This window comes from Dipodomys merriami, unplaced genomic scaffold (genome assembly GCF_024711535.1).
Source record: "Dipodomys merriami isolate MVZ:Mamm:240054 unplaced genomic scaffold, mDipMer1.0.p SCAF_271, whole genome shotgun sequence".
Classification (NCBI taxonomy): Eukaryota; Metazoa; Chordata; class Mammalia; order Rodentia; family Heteromyidae; genus Dipodomys; species Dipodomys merriami.
In genome coordinates, this window is record NW_027204171.1 from 1,326,019 (window position 1) to 1,340,555 (window position 14,537).

The 14,537-nt window shown below is 49.9% G+C and overlaps 1 protein-coding gene across 3 annotated transcripts in view; it reads right to left on the bottom strand.

Annotated features, from left to right (window-relative positions):
• The window catches only part of Cplx2 (complexin 2), a 66,049-nt gene that overhangs the window by 42,104 nt on the left and 9,408 nt on the right, over positions 1–14,537 (bottom strand). For all 3 annotated transcript variants that reach the window (XM_070036537.1, XM_070036535.1, XM_070036536.1), the window contains exon 2: positions 10,830–10,912. The gene's annotated coding sequence lies outside the window, so the exon portion shown is untranslated. The remainder of the gene's footprint in view (positions 1–10,829; positions 10,913–14,537) is intronic.

A 14,537-nucleotide genomic window follows, 5' to 3' on the forward strand; every position in this document is an offset into this window, starting at 1 on the left:
CTTCCTTCCTTCCTTCCTTCCTTCCTTCCTTCCTTCCTTCCTTCTTCCTTCCTTCCTTTCTTCGCATCCTTCCTTTCTTCCCATCCTTCCATCCATTTGTCATCCATCCATCCATCCACCCATGTGTCTACCATTTAGTGAAAGTTCATTGGAAGTAAGGAAAGGCAGGCAGTAGTGTTTGCCTTTTCAAGACTTCAAATCATGTGGTGACAGACTGTGTCAAGCATGCTGGGCACGGGGAAGATCGAGGTAATGCAGGGCCTTGTTTGCAAGGACACTTGCTGGGTCCTGGGGGCAGACCCCAGCCCCTCCCCCCTCCGCTTGCTCCCCTTACTCAAGGGGGTTGGTTTCCAGCACCCATTCTCCTTTCTTGTGATGATGGCTTTTGGAGAGGATTTCTCTCTCCCTCTGTGACCAGGTGGGAATGCGGTCATTACCACCAGCTCCAGGCAGGGTGTTGTGAGAGCCTTCACTTGGCTGAGAAGATGGGTTAAGGATGTTCACTTCCGGCACTCTGCGGGCACCTTGGCCGTATAGTCTGCCCATTTCCATCAGAGCTGCTCTGCCGGGGGACACAAAGTGGCTGTGCTTCCACTCGGAAAGAAAGAGCTTGCCAAACAGTGGGGACACCATAGCAGAGACCAGGGATGAAGAGTCCTGGGTCCTGAGGGTTGATCTAGAATAGCACCAGACTTCCCCCTACTGCCCCTCACCTCCCCCCCCTTCAAGGCATTTTCAATGGGGTTTCTGTCACTTACAGTCAAAAGAGCCTTCATTAGCAGTAAAGAGTCTCATTAACAGCAGGAAACATTTCCACATCCTTTGTCTTATTTGATTTTCACAGCAGCCTGGGGGTTGGGAGGGGAGGCTGTTTACAGATGACAAAATGAAAGGCTCGGCAGCGTGTGGAGTGAGCAGACCTCAAAAGCCCATGTTTTTGCTCAAGGTACCCAGCATGGGTGGCTCACGCCTGCAATCCCAGCTACTCAGGAGACCAAGATGGGAAGATCACAGTTCAAAGCCAGCCCAGACAGAAGAGTCTGTGAGACTCTTATTTCCAATGAGCCACCAAAAAAATGCTGAAAGTGGAGGTGTGGCTCAAGTAGTAGTGTGCCAGCCTTGGGGGAAAAAAAGCTAGGTCCTGGGTTCTAAACATACTCTCTCTCTCCCTTGGTCTGTGGATGGGCCCGTATGGGCAGGAGAGAGAAAGAAGGAGAAAACAATGAGGTTTCTAAAGGAGCTTGGAGCTCGGATCACAAGTGGGCTATCAAGGTGAAAGGAAGGTAAAATTGCAGCTGTCTATATTCTATATTCTGTATGTACTCCTGGACCATGGGACTTCTCCCATAGCCTTCCCATAGTCAGCCCATAGTTAGTAGCATGCAGGCTTCACGATCTGACTAAACCCATGACACCTCCTCCAGGAAGCCCCCCAGGAAGTCTCTCTAGTGATGCTCCCCAGCTCTGTCTTTATCTCCTTTATAACATCAAACGGGTCATGACCAGCTTCTCTGTTTCAGTTTATTTTTTTTATTTATTCATTTATTTATTTACACAATTGATCTTTTAAGGGAAGCTCTGAAGCTTCCTTTGGACCAGGCAGTAGGTCTGGATGGATGGATGGGTGGGTGGGTGGATGGGTGAGTGGATGGATGGATGGATGGGTGGGTGGGTGGATGGGTGAGTGGATGGATGGATGGGTGGGTGGGTGGGTGGATTTGTGGGTGGATGGATGGATGGGTGGGTGGGTGGGTGGATTGGTGGGTGGATGGATGGATGGGTGGGTGGGTGGATGGGTGAGTGGATGGATGGATGGGTAGGTGGGTGGGTGGATGGGTGAGTGGATGGATGGATGGGTGGGTGGGTGGATGGGGTAGATGGGTGGATAGATGGGGTAGATGGGTGGATGGATGGATGGGTGGATGGGTAGATGGATGGACAGGGTAGATAGGTAGATATATGGATGGTGGGTGATCTTTGAGACCCAGGGACCAATCATGCTCCTCTATCAACCACAGCTTTCTCCTTTATCTTCTCCACAAGCTCTGAGTCTCATTCAAAGCCATTCCTCTACTTGTATCCATCCATCCATTCATCCATCTATCCATCTACCCACCCACCCACCCATTCTTCCATCTACCCATTCACCCACCCATCCATCGATCAATCCTATCCATCCACCCATCCATCTATCCCATCCAGCCAGCCATCTATCCACCCATCCACCTACCCACCCACCCACCCATCCATCCATCCATCCATCCACACTTTTATCCACCCATCCATCCTCCCATCCATCCACCTATCCATCTACCCATCCATCCATCCACTCACCCATCCACCCATTCATCTACCCATCCATCCATCCATCCATCCATCCACCCACCCATCCTTCCATCTACCCATTCACCCACCCACCCATCTATCAATCCTATCCATCCACTCATCCATCTATCTCATCCATCCATCCATCCATCCATCCACCCATCCACCTACCCACCCACCCACCTACCCACCCATCCATCCATACTTCTATCCACCCATCCATCCTCTCATCCATCCACCTATCCATCCACCCAGCCATCTATCCCATCCATCCATCCACCCATTCATCTACCCATCCATCCATCCATCCTTCCATCCATCTATTGTACTCATCTACTTGTTTATGGTCCATCTCTCCCACTGTGGGGGTGAGGGTGGGTGGGCTAGGGAGGGAGAATCTCCAGGACAGGGACCATTGTGGGCTTCTCCCCAGTGCTGGAAATGCTTGCTACCTAAATGCTGAGCCAATTTATGAATGGAAGGGAGGTCAGGGCAGATGGTTTTGTGTGTGTGTGTGTGTGTGTGTGTGTGTGTGTGTGTGTGTGTGTGTGTGTGTTTGTGTGTGTGTGTGTGTGTGAGAGAGAGAGAGAGAGAGAGAGAGAGAGAGAGAGAGGATGAGAGAGAGAGAGAGAGCCCTTGAACTGCAGCTGCAGGAAGATGAACCCACAGTGGGGGTGGGGGTGTGTGGAATATGGCTCTGACGCCCATCCACCCTCTCTCAGACAACAAGGAAACCCCAGAAGGGCCAGCTGAAGGCTGAGCTGCCTGTCTCTGACCTTCAGTTCTTTCCTCCTTTCTGAAGAATCCCCTCACCCCCAGATCGGCCTTCCCAAAGCCCGGCCTGACATGGGGACCAGATATGAGTTCTGATCAGAGCCAAGGTCTTAACTTGCTGCTGTCCTGAACTCTGGCTCAGCCCCTTCTCTGGAGATCTTAATCCTTCTTAGCAGGCTGAGATAGGAGGATGGAGGTTTGAAGCCAGCTGGGACAGGAAAGTCAGTGAAATCCTTATCTCCACCAAAATTGACCACCAATTAACCACCAAACAAACAAACAAAACCCAACCTAGAAGTGGAAGTGTGGTTTCAGTACCAGCACGAAAAGAAAAGAAAAGAAAGAGAGAGAGAGAGAAAGAAAGAAAGAAAGAAAGAAAGAAAGAAAGAAAGAAAGAAAGAAAGAAAGAAAGAAAGAAAGAAAGAAAATGTGCCAGACACCAGTGGCTCACGCCTGTCATTGTAGCTACTCAGGAGGCTGAGATCTGAGGATCAAGGTTCAAAGCCAGCCTGGGCAGGACAGTCCATGAGACTCTTATCTCCAATAAACCACCAGACAATCGAAAGTTAGAGCTGTGGTTCAAAGCGGTAGAGAGTTAGCCTTGAGCTGAAAAGCTCTGGGACAGCATCCAGGTGTAAATTCTTCCTTCTCCTCCTCCTCCTCCTCCTCCTCCTCCTCCTCCTCCTCCTCCTCCTCCTCCTCCTCCTCCTCCTCCTCCTCCTCCTCCTCCTCCTCCTCCTCCTCCTCCTCCTCCTCCTTCCTCTTCTTCACGACAGAGCCCAGGTCTTCACACATGTGCAGTAACCATCCAGACTCCAGCCACACTTCCAGCCTGTTCCCAATGATATCAACTTGGGCCCTGAGTGACCCTTACATTGTCTCCCGGACCACTGATGGCTTGGGTCTATTTTGTAGCAAATGCTGCCTGCTCCAGAAGTCTGTGCCCACTTCACCATGCCCGGCTGCGTGCTCAGCCTCATCTACTGCCACCTGCCCAGTGTCCACTGCACAGTCTTTCTGGCTAACTAGAACCAGACACCTGCTTTACCTCTGTGATGATGGATCCAGTTATCCCAGAGAGCTAAACAGAAGAGAAGGAAATGGGAACTCTGTGTGTGTGTGTGTACAGGGATTGAACTCAGGGCCTGGGTGCTGACCGGTGCTCCACTCCTTGAGTTCTACCTCCATTTTTGTTCTTTTTGGTGGTTAAAGGAAGAGTCTCTTGGACTTGACTGCCCAGGCTGGCTTTGAACTTTGATCTTCCCATCTGAGTCTCCTGAGTAGCTAGGATGACAGGTGTGAGCCACCAGTGCTTGGCTAAGAACTTACTTTTTTTTTTTTGCCAGTCCTGGGTCTCGAACTCAGGGCCTGAGCACTGTCCCTGAGCTTCTTTTGCTCAAGGCTAATGCTCTACCACTTGAGCCACAGCACCACTTCTGGCCTTTTCTGTGTATGTGGTACTGAGGAATCGAACCCAGGGCTTCATGCACGCTAGGCAAGCACTTGACCACTAAGCCACGTTCCCAGCAGAACTTACATTTTTGAGGCTCTGTCTACATGACTGACATTTCGATTGGTATTTTATATAAATGTCTCAAATACCTCCAAGTCTCGCTTGTGTATCTCTGTCACGATTTCCGCCCCATCAGTACCAGCCACTTACTTAGCATTTCTCCTGAAATGGATTTGCCTTTTACAGACACACAATTTTATCTTCAAAGGAACTGCGGTGTGATTTCCATACATCACACCGTCGGGTGGGAAGGTTTTATATTTCTATCATGCATCCATGGTGCGCTATTAAAATAATAAATGTTCATCCATTTTCCACCTCAAATCATCTTGTATGGTATCCATCACATACACACATCAGATTTGAGAAATGCTTAGCATGAAAATGCTCCTGAGCTTAGACATACCAATGAAGATGCTCACATGGTCACCTCCCTGAAATCCTATTGGTGAAGTGGGATGCGGGTGGATTAGAACACAGATACTCAGGCTCATTCAACGCTGGCTGCTTATCTATCTATTTATCTATTTATGTGTGTAATGGTTCCAGGACTTGAACTCAAGGCCTATTGTCATTACTCGGCTTTTGGAGATGAAATTTCTCGAACTTTTCTGTCCAGGTTAGCTCTGAAGCCAAATTCTCCAGGTCTCAGCCTCCTGAGTAGCTAAGACTACAGGCATGAGCCATTAGTACCTAGTTCCAAAAGGAATTTTTTTATTGCTGGTCATGGGGCTTGAACTCAGGGCCTGGGTGCTGTCACTGTTTTTGGTTTTGGTTTTTTTTTTGCTCAAGGCAGGCACTGTACCACTTTGAACCACAGCGCCACTTCTGGTATTCTGATAGTTCACTGGAGATAAGAGTTTCCTAGACTTTCCTGTCCAGGCTGGCTTTGAACCACGATCCTCAGATTTCAGCCTCCTGAGTAGCTAGGATGACAGGTGGGAGCCACTGGGGCTTGGCCAAAGCATTTTTTTTAATCCAAAGAATCTTTTAAATCTGTGGATGTTCAGTATATGAGACAAATAAAAGCAGAGCTTCCGTTGGCAGAAGTGGGAGGGATCCTTGAACTCAGTACCTGACGCTTCCACTCATTGGCTAGCGCTCTACCGATAGAGCCACGCCCCTAACCCCCTCTGGAGAACCTTTCTTAGAAGCCCAAGTCTTTGAGAACTCTCCTCTCCACCCTGCCCTCTTGTTCAGCTTAACTTTTCCTTTAAGCGGGGATCAGTAGTCGGGGGTGGGGTACAGCTTTGGGGCTTTTGGGTGTATCCTATCTTTCCTGGCTGATTCTCTCTTGCCTGATACCTTGAAATTTTCCATCTTGCTATCTTGAAATATTCCACTGGCTTTCGAAGCTGACCTCATTATCCACTCATCAAACGTTGGCCCTAAACGGAACTGCATGCGGCCAGAGACGGGGGGGGGGGGGGGGAGGGGGGGAGGAAAGGGGGGAGATTGGGGGAGGGGGGAATTCTCTTTCACCTAAAGCTTACTTTGTCACTTTGGGGGAATGCCTTGTGAGATGGGCAGAGACCACCCATCAAGAAGTGCCCCCTCCCACTGGAGGGGGGAAGGCTGGTCTACCCCGACCATGTTGCCAGTCTTATCTGACCCAAGTTAGAAGTCATCCCCTGCCCGCCCCCCCCCCCCAAAGTCTCTTCTATACCAAGGTTGAGAAGGATCTGTTGTCTGAAAAAGAAAAAAATATATATATAGAAAGAAACTGGGAGTCGGAGGCTGAGATCGGAGGATCGGGGTTCGAGGCCAGCCCTGAGGCGGGAAAGTTCCCTGAGACTCTGGAGCTCCATATAAACAGCCAGAAGTGGCAGCCGTGGCTCAAAGTGATCGAATACCAGCCTTGAACGAAAGTAGCTCAGGGACAGCGCCTGGGCCCGGAGTTCAAGCCCCACGACGTGAAAAAAAAACCCTGAAATTCCCTAGACAGTTACCCCAGGGGTTCTTCCATGAAGCAAAGGACCAGATTTCCTAAGCTCCAAGAAGAAGCTTCTCAGTTGGGTGCGTCCATTCCGCAGTTCGAATCTCCCCCAAGTCGAAGCAATCAGCTCCCTCCAGGCCTAACCAGATCAGCAAAGTCCATGCACATTCGCTCAGTACTGGCTTCGAACTACCGTCCTCAGATCTCAGCTAGGATCAGAAGTGTGAACCTCTCTTGAAAGACACTCTTTGAGTCTCACGCCTTTGAACGAGCGAGGCCAGCCTCAAACTTGTTTCCCTTGAGCCGAGGTATGGGGGAACCCTTTGCCCCAGAAAAAGAACCTCCCTTGTGATCTGAGAGGCAGCCTAACCCCCTCAGGCCTGCTCCCCAAGAATTCCCAAAGCCATCCTCCCCGGGACAGGGATGAGGGTGCGATTGTACATGAGGAATAACAAAGACCCTGCTATGTAGCAGACGGCTCTAGTCTCAGCAAGAGCCTTCAATAGCACAGGGCCGTGTCCTTTGTGCACAGAGAGTAGGCAGGGGCTGGAATAGAAGCCCAGCCCTCCTTCCCAAAGAATTTAACCCAATCCTAACCCCAAAGCTTGGCGCTTCCTGCTTCTGGGATCTACATCTCTTAGAATAATCGAAGAGAATCTATCTCTTAAAGGGAAGTAGATAGCTATGCTTGTTTTATGAAAGGCTGATTTCCCACGTGTCTTGGCTATTCAAACCACTCCTTGAGAAGTAACTTTCATTGGAGGGGTGGGGGAGGGCAGGGAACCACACACACACACACACACACACACACACACACACACACACACACCACCTTTGTCAAGTTTCTGTCCCAAAGCCCATGAAGAAAACAGATTCACCCTACAATCGGATTCACCATACAAACGGACGGAGGTGGGTGGCAGGTGGAAGCAAATCTATTTTTGCCTGAATGGAGACCAGAACGAGGCTGGAGGCGAGTGGGTTTATTTTGGTTTGGTTTGCTTTATGTCGGTCGTCGTGGGGCTTGAACTCAGGGCCAGGGCGCTGTCCCTCAGCTCTTCAGCTCAAGGTGAGCGCTCTACCGCTTGAGCCACAGCGCCACTTCTGGTTTTCTGGTGGTTCAATGGGAGATAAGAGTCTCACAGACTTTCCTGCTTGGGCTGGCTTTGAACTGCGATCCTCAGATCTCAGCCTCCCAAGCAGCTAGGATGCTCAGGGACAGCGCCCAGGCCCTGAGTTCAAGCTCCAGGACCGACAACAACAACAACAAAGTTGGAAAATCTGGACAGAGAATGGGAACTTTGAGAGGTAAGACCTGATCATGAGAGAGTCTCTTTTATTTCTGGCTAAAAAATGTGTCTCTTGTCCCTGTACTGTGCTAGGAATCCCTCCCTCCCTCCCTCCTTCCCTCCCTCCCTCCCTTTTTCCCTCCCTCCTACCCTCCCCTCCCTCCCTCCCTCCTTCCTTCCCTCCCTCCCTCCCTCCCTCCCTCCCTTTTTCCCTCCTTCCTACCCTCCCTCCCTCCCTCCTACCCTCCCTCCCTCCCTCTCTCTCTCTCTCTCTTTCTCTCTTCTTTTTCTGACATATAACCTCTTTTTCTCTCCTTTCTCTCCCATCTCTCTCCTCTCTTATCTTTCACCTCTGGCTCTATCTCTGTATCTCTATCTTTCTTTGTCTGTCTGTGCCTCTCAGTCTGTCTGTCTGTCTGTCTTGGAATCTCTCTGCCTGTGTCTCTTTTCTGTTCTTTCTTTCCCTTTTCTCTCTCCCTCTCCCCTCATGTCTCTCTCTCTGTCTCTGTGTCTTTCTGTCTCTCTGTCTCTGATTCTGTCTCTGTGTCTGTCTCCCTGTCTCTGTTTTTCTCTGTCTCTGTCTCTCTGTCTCTGTGTCTGTCTCTATCTCTTTGTGTCTGCCTCTCTGTCTGTCTCTGATTCTGTCTCTGTGTCTGTCTCCCTGTCTCTGTTTTTCTCTGTCTGTCTCTGTCTCTCTGTCTCTGTGTCTGTCTCTATCTCTTTGTGTCTGCCTCTCTGTCTGTCTCTGATTCTGTCTCTCTCTCCATCTCTCTGCCTGTCTCTTTGTCTCTGTGTTTTTCCTTTTCTCTGTTATTTACTCTTTCTCTGTTGTCTGTCTGTCTGTCTCTGATTCTGTCTCTATCTCTGTTTCTCTCTGTCTTGGCCTCCATACCTGTCAGTCTGTCTCTGTTTTTCTCTGTCTGTCTCTGGTTCTGTCTCTGATTCTGTCTCTCTCGCTGTCTGTCTCCATGTCTGTCTGTCTGTCTTTCTGTTTCTCTGTCTCTGCTTCTGTCTGTCTGTCTCTGATTCTGCCTCTGTCTCTGTTTCTCTCTGTCTCTGGCTCCATGTCTGTCTGTCTGTCCTTCTCTGTCTCTGATTCTGTCTCTGTCTGTCTCTGTCTCCATGTCTGTCTGTCTGTCTTTCTGTTTCTCTGTCTCTGCTTCTGTCTGTCTGTCTCTGATTCTGCCTCTGTCTCTGTTTCTCTTTGTCTCTGGCTCCATGTCTGTCTGTCTGTCTGTCTGTCTGTCCTTCTCTGTCTCTGATTCTGTCTCTGTCTGTCTCTGTCTCCATGTCTGTCTTTCTGTTTCTCTGTCTCTGCTTCTGTCTGTCTGTCTCTGATTCTGCCTCTGTCTCTGTTTCTCTCTGTCTCTGGCTCCATGTCTGTCTGTCTGTCCTTCTCTGTCTCTGCTTCTGTCTGTCTGTCTCTGAATCTGCCTCTGTCTCTGTTCTCTTTGTCTCTGGCTCCATGTCTGTCTGTCTGTCTGTCCTTCTCTGTCTCTGATTCTGTCTCTGTCTCTCTCTGTCTCTGTTTCCATGTCTGTCTGTCTGTCTTTCTGTTTCTCTGTCTCTGATTCTGTCTGTCTCTGCTTCTGTCTCTGTCTCTGTTTCTCTCTGTCTCTGGCTCCATGTCTGTCTGTCTGTCTGTCTCTCCTTCTCTCTGTCTCTGATTCTGTCTCTGTCTCTCTCTGTCTCTCTGTCTCTCTGTCTCTGTCTCTGTGTCTGTCTGTCTTTCTGTTTCTCTGTCTCTGCTTTTGTCTGTCTCTGCTTCTGTCTCTGTCTCTGTTTCTCTCTGACTCTGGCTCAATGTCTGTCTGTCTGTCTGGCTGTCTGTCTGTCTGTCTCTGTGTCTTTCTCTCTGTCTGTGTCTCTTTCTCCCTGCCTGTCTCTGTTTCTCTCTCTGTTGATCTCTGTCTCTGCCTGTCTGTCTGTCTGCCTGTCTCATTCTCCCTCAGCTGTGCATGGTAACAATGAGGCAGGAAACTGCGAGGTCGAGGTCTAGAAGAGGAGGCCGGGAGCCCAGCCTGGGATTCCTCAGCCGCAGCACAGCGGCCGGGGTGACTCAGCAGCACAAATAGCCCCCATCTGGATACACAGCCATAACCATGGCGATCAAGAGAACTCCACGCACGCGCGCCACACACACACACACACACACACACACACACACACACACACACACACACTCCCTCCCCTCACAGTGAGCAAATATGTGCTCACTGTGTACTAAATACGAGCTGGCCTGGCGATGTCCCTCCTCTTAAAGAGACTATTTGGTATGAAACTCAAGACTGTTTATTTAAAGCCGCAAGTGTACAACTCGGCGCCTTGCAATTATTGGCAGTGGGTGGCGGGGAAGCGAGGCATGCTGGGAGCGGTCCAAGCCTGGCCGGCCACCTACGGGAGGGGCTGAGGTGACCTCTGCATCTTTCTCCTCTGGTAAGAGAGCACCAAGTGGGGGGGATGTCTCCCCCAAAACCACCCACACCCCCAAAACACATGAGACCCAGCCATGGGGTGGGGGGGGGAAGTTGGGAGCCGTGATTCAACAGAAAGAGAACACACCCCGCTGGTTCTAGCCTTGCCCCTCCCCGCTAGATATTCTGGGTCATTCATTGACTCATTCATTCATTCATTCATTCATTCATTCATTCATTCATGAAACATAGGCCACTGAGAAGAGAAAGCAAGCCGGAATTCGGCTGTGCATTGGCGCAGGTCCATCCTTCTCTGAGCTACCATTTCCTTGTGTGTACTAACTTCAGGTTTAGGGTGAGAGTGGGGAGGGGGGGGGCGCAGAACCTTCCAGAAAGCACAGCTCTGACGACGCAGCCTGACACCCCGGGGCCACGCTGTTCAGCTAGGCCAGCTCAGTCTAATTTTGGGGGTGTGCCTGGTGATCGGTCGCAGGACCAGCACAGCCATCAGGACCCCTGGAACACCTCCCCCGCCCCCCCCCCCCACCCAGGGTTATGACCCTCTGCAGCATCCTTACCTTGAAGCTTGCTGGCCGAGCTGGGCTGCGGATGCCTTTAGTCTCAGAGCAGAGCAGGAGGTACGTCCACTGGGCACAGATTCCTGGAGAGAGGATTTGGAGATGAGGATCGTGGTCTCCTGAAGGGGCACGGGGGGGACCCTAGATGCTAATGAAGTCATGCCCTTATTACTCCCATGGCCACAAAGAGGCTCGGTCTGGCCTCAGACCCAACCTTGCCTAATCCGGCCCTGCTTTCCTAGTTTGTTCTGTGGTTCGAGGCAACAGCACTGAGTCCCCCTAATCGATATCAAGGAAGAGACTTTATTGTCAGAGATGTTTTATTTTCGGCTCAGGTTTGGGGGACATCCATTGCAGTTCTATGGCCTCAGTTTCCTCCTCTGTAACATTTTTGCTGGTCCTGGGGCTTGAACTCTGGGCCTGGGCACTGTCCCTGAGCTTTTGTGCACTGTTAGCTCTCTACCATTTAAACCACAGCTCTACTTCCGGTTTGCCTTCCTTCCTTCCTTCCTTCCCTCCCTCTCCCCTTCCTTACCCTTCCCTCCCTCCCTCCCTCCCTCCCTTCCTTCCTTTCTTCCTTCCTTCCTTCTTTTCTTCCTTCCTTCCTTCCCTCCCTCTCCCCTTCCTTCCTCCCTTCTTCCCTTCCTTCCTTCCTTCCTTCCTTCCTTCCTTCCTTCCTTCCTTCCTTCCTTCCTTCCTTCCTTCCCTCCTTCCTTCCTTTTTTCTTTTTGTATGGTTCATTAGAGACAAGAGTCTCACAGACTTTCCTGCTCTGGCTGGCTTTGAACCATACTCTGCAGATCTCAGTCTTTTGGGTAGCTAGAATTATAGGTGTGAGCCACCAGTGCCTGGCTCAAATTAAGCTCTGTGTGTGTGTGTGTGTGTGTATGTGTGTGTGTGCATGTCCCATACTGGGGCTTGAACTCAGGGTCTTACACTCTTACGTAGCTTTTCTGCTCAAGGCTGGCGCTCTACCACTTGAGTCACAACCCCAGCTCCCAGCTTTTTGGTAGTCAGTTGGAGAAAAAAAGACTTTCCTGCCCAGGCTGGCTTCAAACTACAATCCTCAGATCTCAGCCTCCTGAATAGCTGGGATTGCAGATATGAGCTACCAAGTATGAATCTAGAATTTGTTTATTCTTTTTGGTAAAGCAGATGTGTAGTGTGTTGTGTTACCCAAAGGGTTCCAGCAATCAGTGGAAGTGGTATACTGTGTTTGATCAACACTAAAGAGCTATATAAACCGGGCACCGGTGGCTCACACTTGTAATCCTAGCTACTCAGGAGGCCTGGGTTCAAAGCCAGCCCAAGCAGGAAAGTCCATGAGACTCTGATCTCCAATGAACCATCAGAAAACCAGAAGTGGCGCTGTGGCTCAAATGGTAGAGCGTTCGCCTTGAGCTGAAGAGCTCGGGGACAGCGCCCAGGTCCACCACAGACAAAACCAAACCAAACCAAAACAAAAGAGCTGCATAAATGTCACCATATGGGCCTGTGGTACCTTCCTCTATGGTCACATGGGCTGTTCTCAGCAGCCATTTATTCGTGCCTCCACCACCAGAAGCAGCAGCAGCAACAAGAACAACACACATTGGTTGAACACTTCCTCCTTGGTCAAGTGGTTTTCAAGTGTTTTCCCAAGCATTTTCCCGCCTCCGCAGCCCATTTACATTCCTTGCTGTTATTATTTGCATTTTTTTCCCCAGAGGAACACACTGGAAGATGCACAGGGAGATGAGCAGAGAGAACGTTTGACCTGATTCCCCGGGTTTAGAACACGTGCATTCACAAATCGAATGGAAACTCTCCATCCCAGAAGCTCTTCTCTCCATCCTGCCTTTCCCCCGCTCCCCCCCTCGCCTCTCGTCTCAACTCTGGAACCAACTACGCAGTAGGGCAAGGAAGGCGCGATCGCCGTTTTAACCAGCACCTCTTGTACGCCAAGAACCAACCAGCCAGCTCGGTGGTAGATGTATCAAGCACCCAGGGTGGGAGGGCTTGTGGAAATGAAGCTTTGGATGTGCTGTAGCTGAGAATCTGTGTGTCTGTCATCGACTCCCTGGTGCTGATGGCCGGTGGACATCACTTGAAAGGGTCAGGCCTGAGAGGACATCAGCCATCAGCTCATCCAATCAGCTTCACATTCACAGATGGGGAAGTAGGGGTCTGAGAGGTGATACCACTCTTAAGATCCCTTTAAGACTCAGCATAAACCCAGCCCTCTCCACCTTGCTGTGCGGTCAGGCCTTGCTCTAGGCCTCTGTCTGCCCTGTGAGGAACGGGGCAGGGCCTCTGAGGCCTTCACTGGGAGCTCTTCCTGGGGTGCAGACAGATGTACTTCCCAACACTGGCTTTGGCTGAGAAGAGCCCTGGCCCAAGGCAGCGTCCCTCCCACTAAACAAACATCCACAGCTGGGATTGGCCTGCTTATCTGTCACTCATCCCACGGTACATCCTGTCCTAGCTCCTCTGTACTTTGTCTTCTTTTTAAAGTGATATTTAATTCATCCTTGGTTTGGGAGTATCTATCTATCTATCTATCTATCTATCTATCTATCTATCTATCTATCTGTCTGTCTGTCTGTCTGTCTGTCTGTCTGTCTGTCTGTCTGTCTGTCTGTCTGTCTGTCTGTCTATCTATCCATCCATCCATCCATCCATCCATCTATCCGTCTATCTATCTATCTATCTATCTATCTATCTATCTATCTATCTATCTATCTATCTGTCTGTCTGTCTGTCTGTCTGTCTGTCTGTCTGTCTGTCTGTCTGTCTGTCTGTCTGTCTGTCTGTCTGTCTGTCTGTCTGTTTGTCTGTCTGTCTGTCTGTCTATCTATCCATCCATCCATCCATCTATCCATCTATCCATCTATCCATCTATCCATCTATCTATCTATCTATCTATCTATCTATCTATCTATCTATCTATCTATCTATCTATCTATCTATCTACCTACCTATCTATCTACCTACCTACGTATCTGTCTGTCTGTCTGTCTGTCTGTCTATCTTGTGTTGGGATTGGGGCTTGAACTCAGTTTCTTGCTCTCATTTGTTTTTTTTCCACTCCAGGCTGGTGCTCTACCACTTGAACCACTCCTCTTTTTTTCTGGTTACTTCCTTGGAGATAAAGAGTCTCACAGACTTTTCTTCCCAAACCCTTCCCCCTCCCCAAGCTGGCTTTGAACCTCGATCCTCAGATCTTAGTCTCCTGAGTAGCTAAGAGTACAGGCAAGGGCCACTAGCATTGGAGCGTTTAAAAAACATGACAGAAGTGGAGGGACAAAGGGTGAACAAATGCAGCCGTGGTCCTCACTGGACACCATGTGGAAAATGAACTCTGCAACTTGTGGGTGGGGACGGGAGGGAAAAACTGGGAGAGAGCCAGGGAAAGGGGTGACATGGTTCAAAAAGAAATGTACTGGTGACCTGACCTATGTCATTGTCATCCCTCTGTCCATCACCTTTATAGTCACAATAAAAGATTAAATAAAAAACCTAAAATGCTAAAAATAAGATACAAAATACTATTTATCACCAACAACTGAGTTTCTAATCATCTGATTAATTTCTTCTTTTGCCAGTCGTGGGGCCTGAGCTGCTTTTGCTCAAGGCTAGCACTCTACCACTTGGGCCACAGCACCACTTCTGGCTTTTTCTGTGTCTGTAGTGCTGAGGAATCGAACCCGGGGCTTCATGCATGCTAGG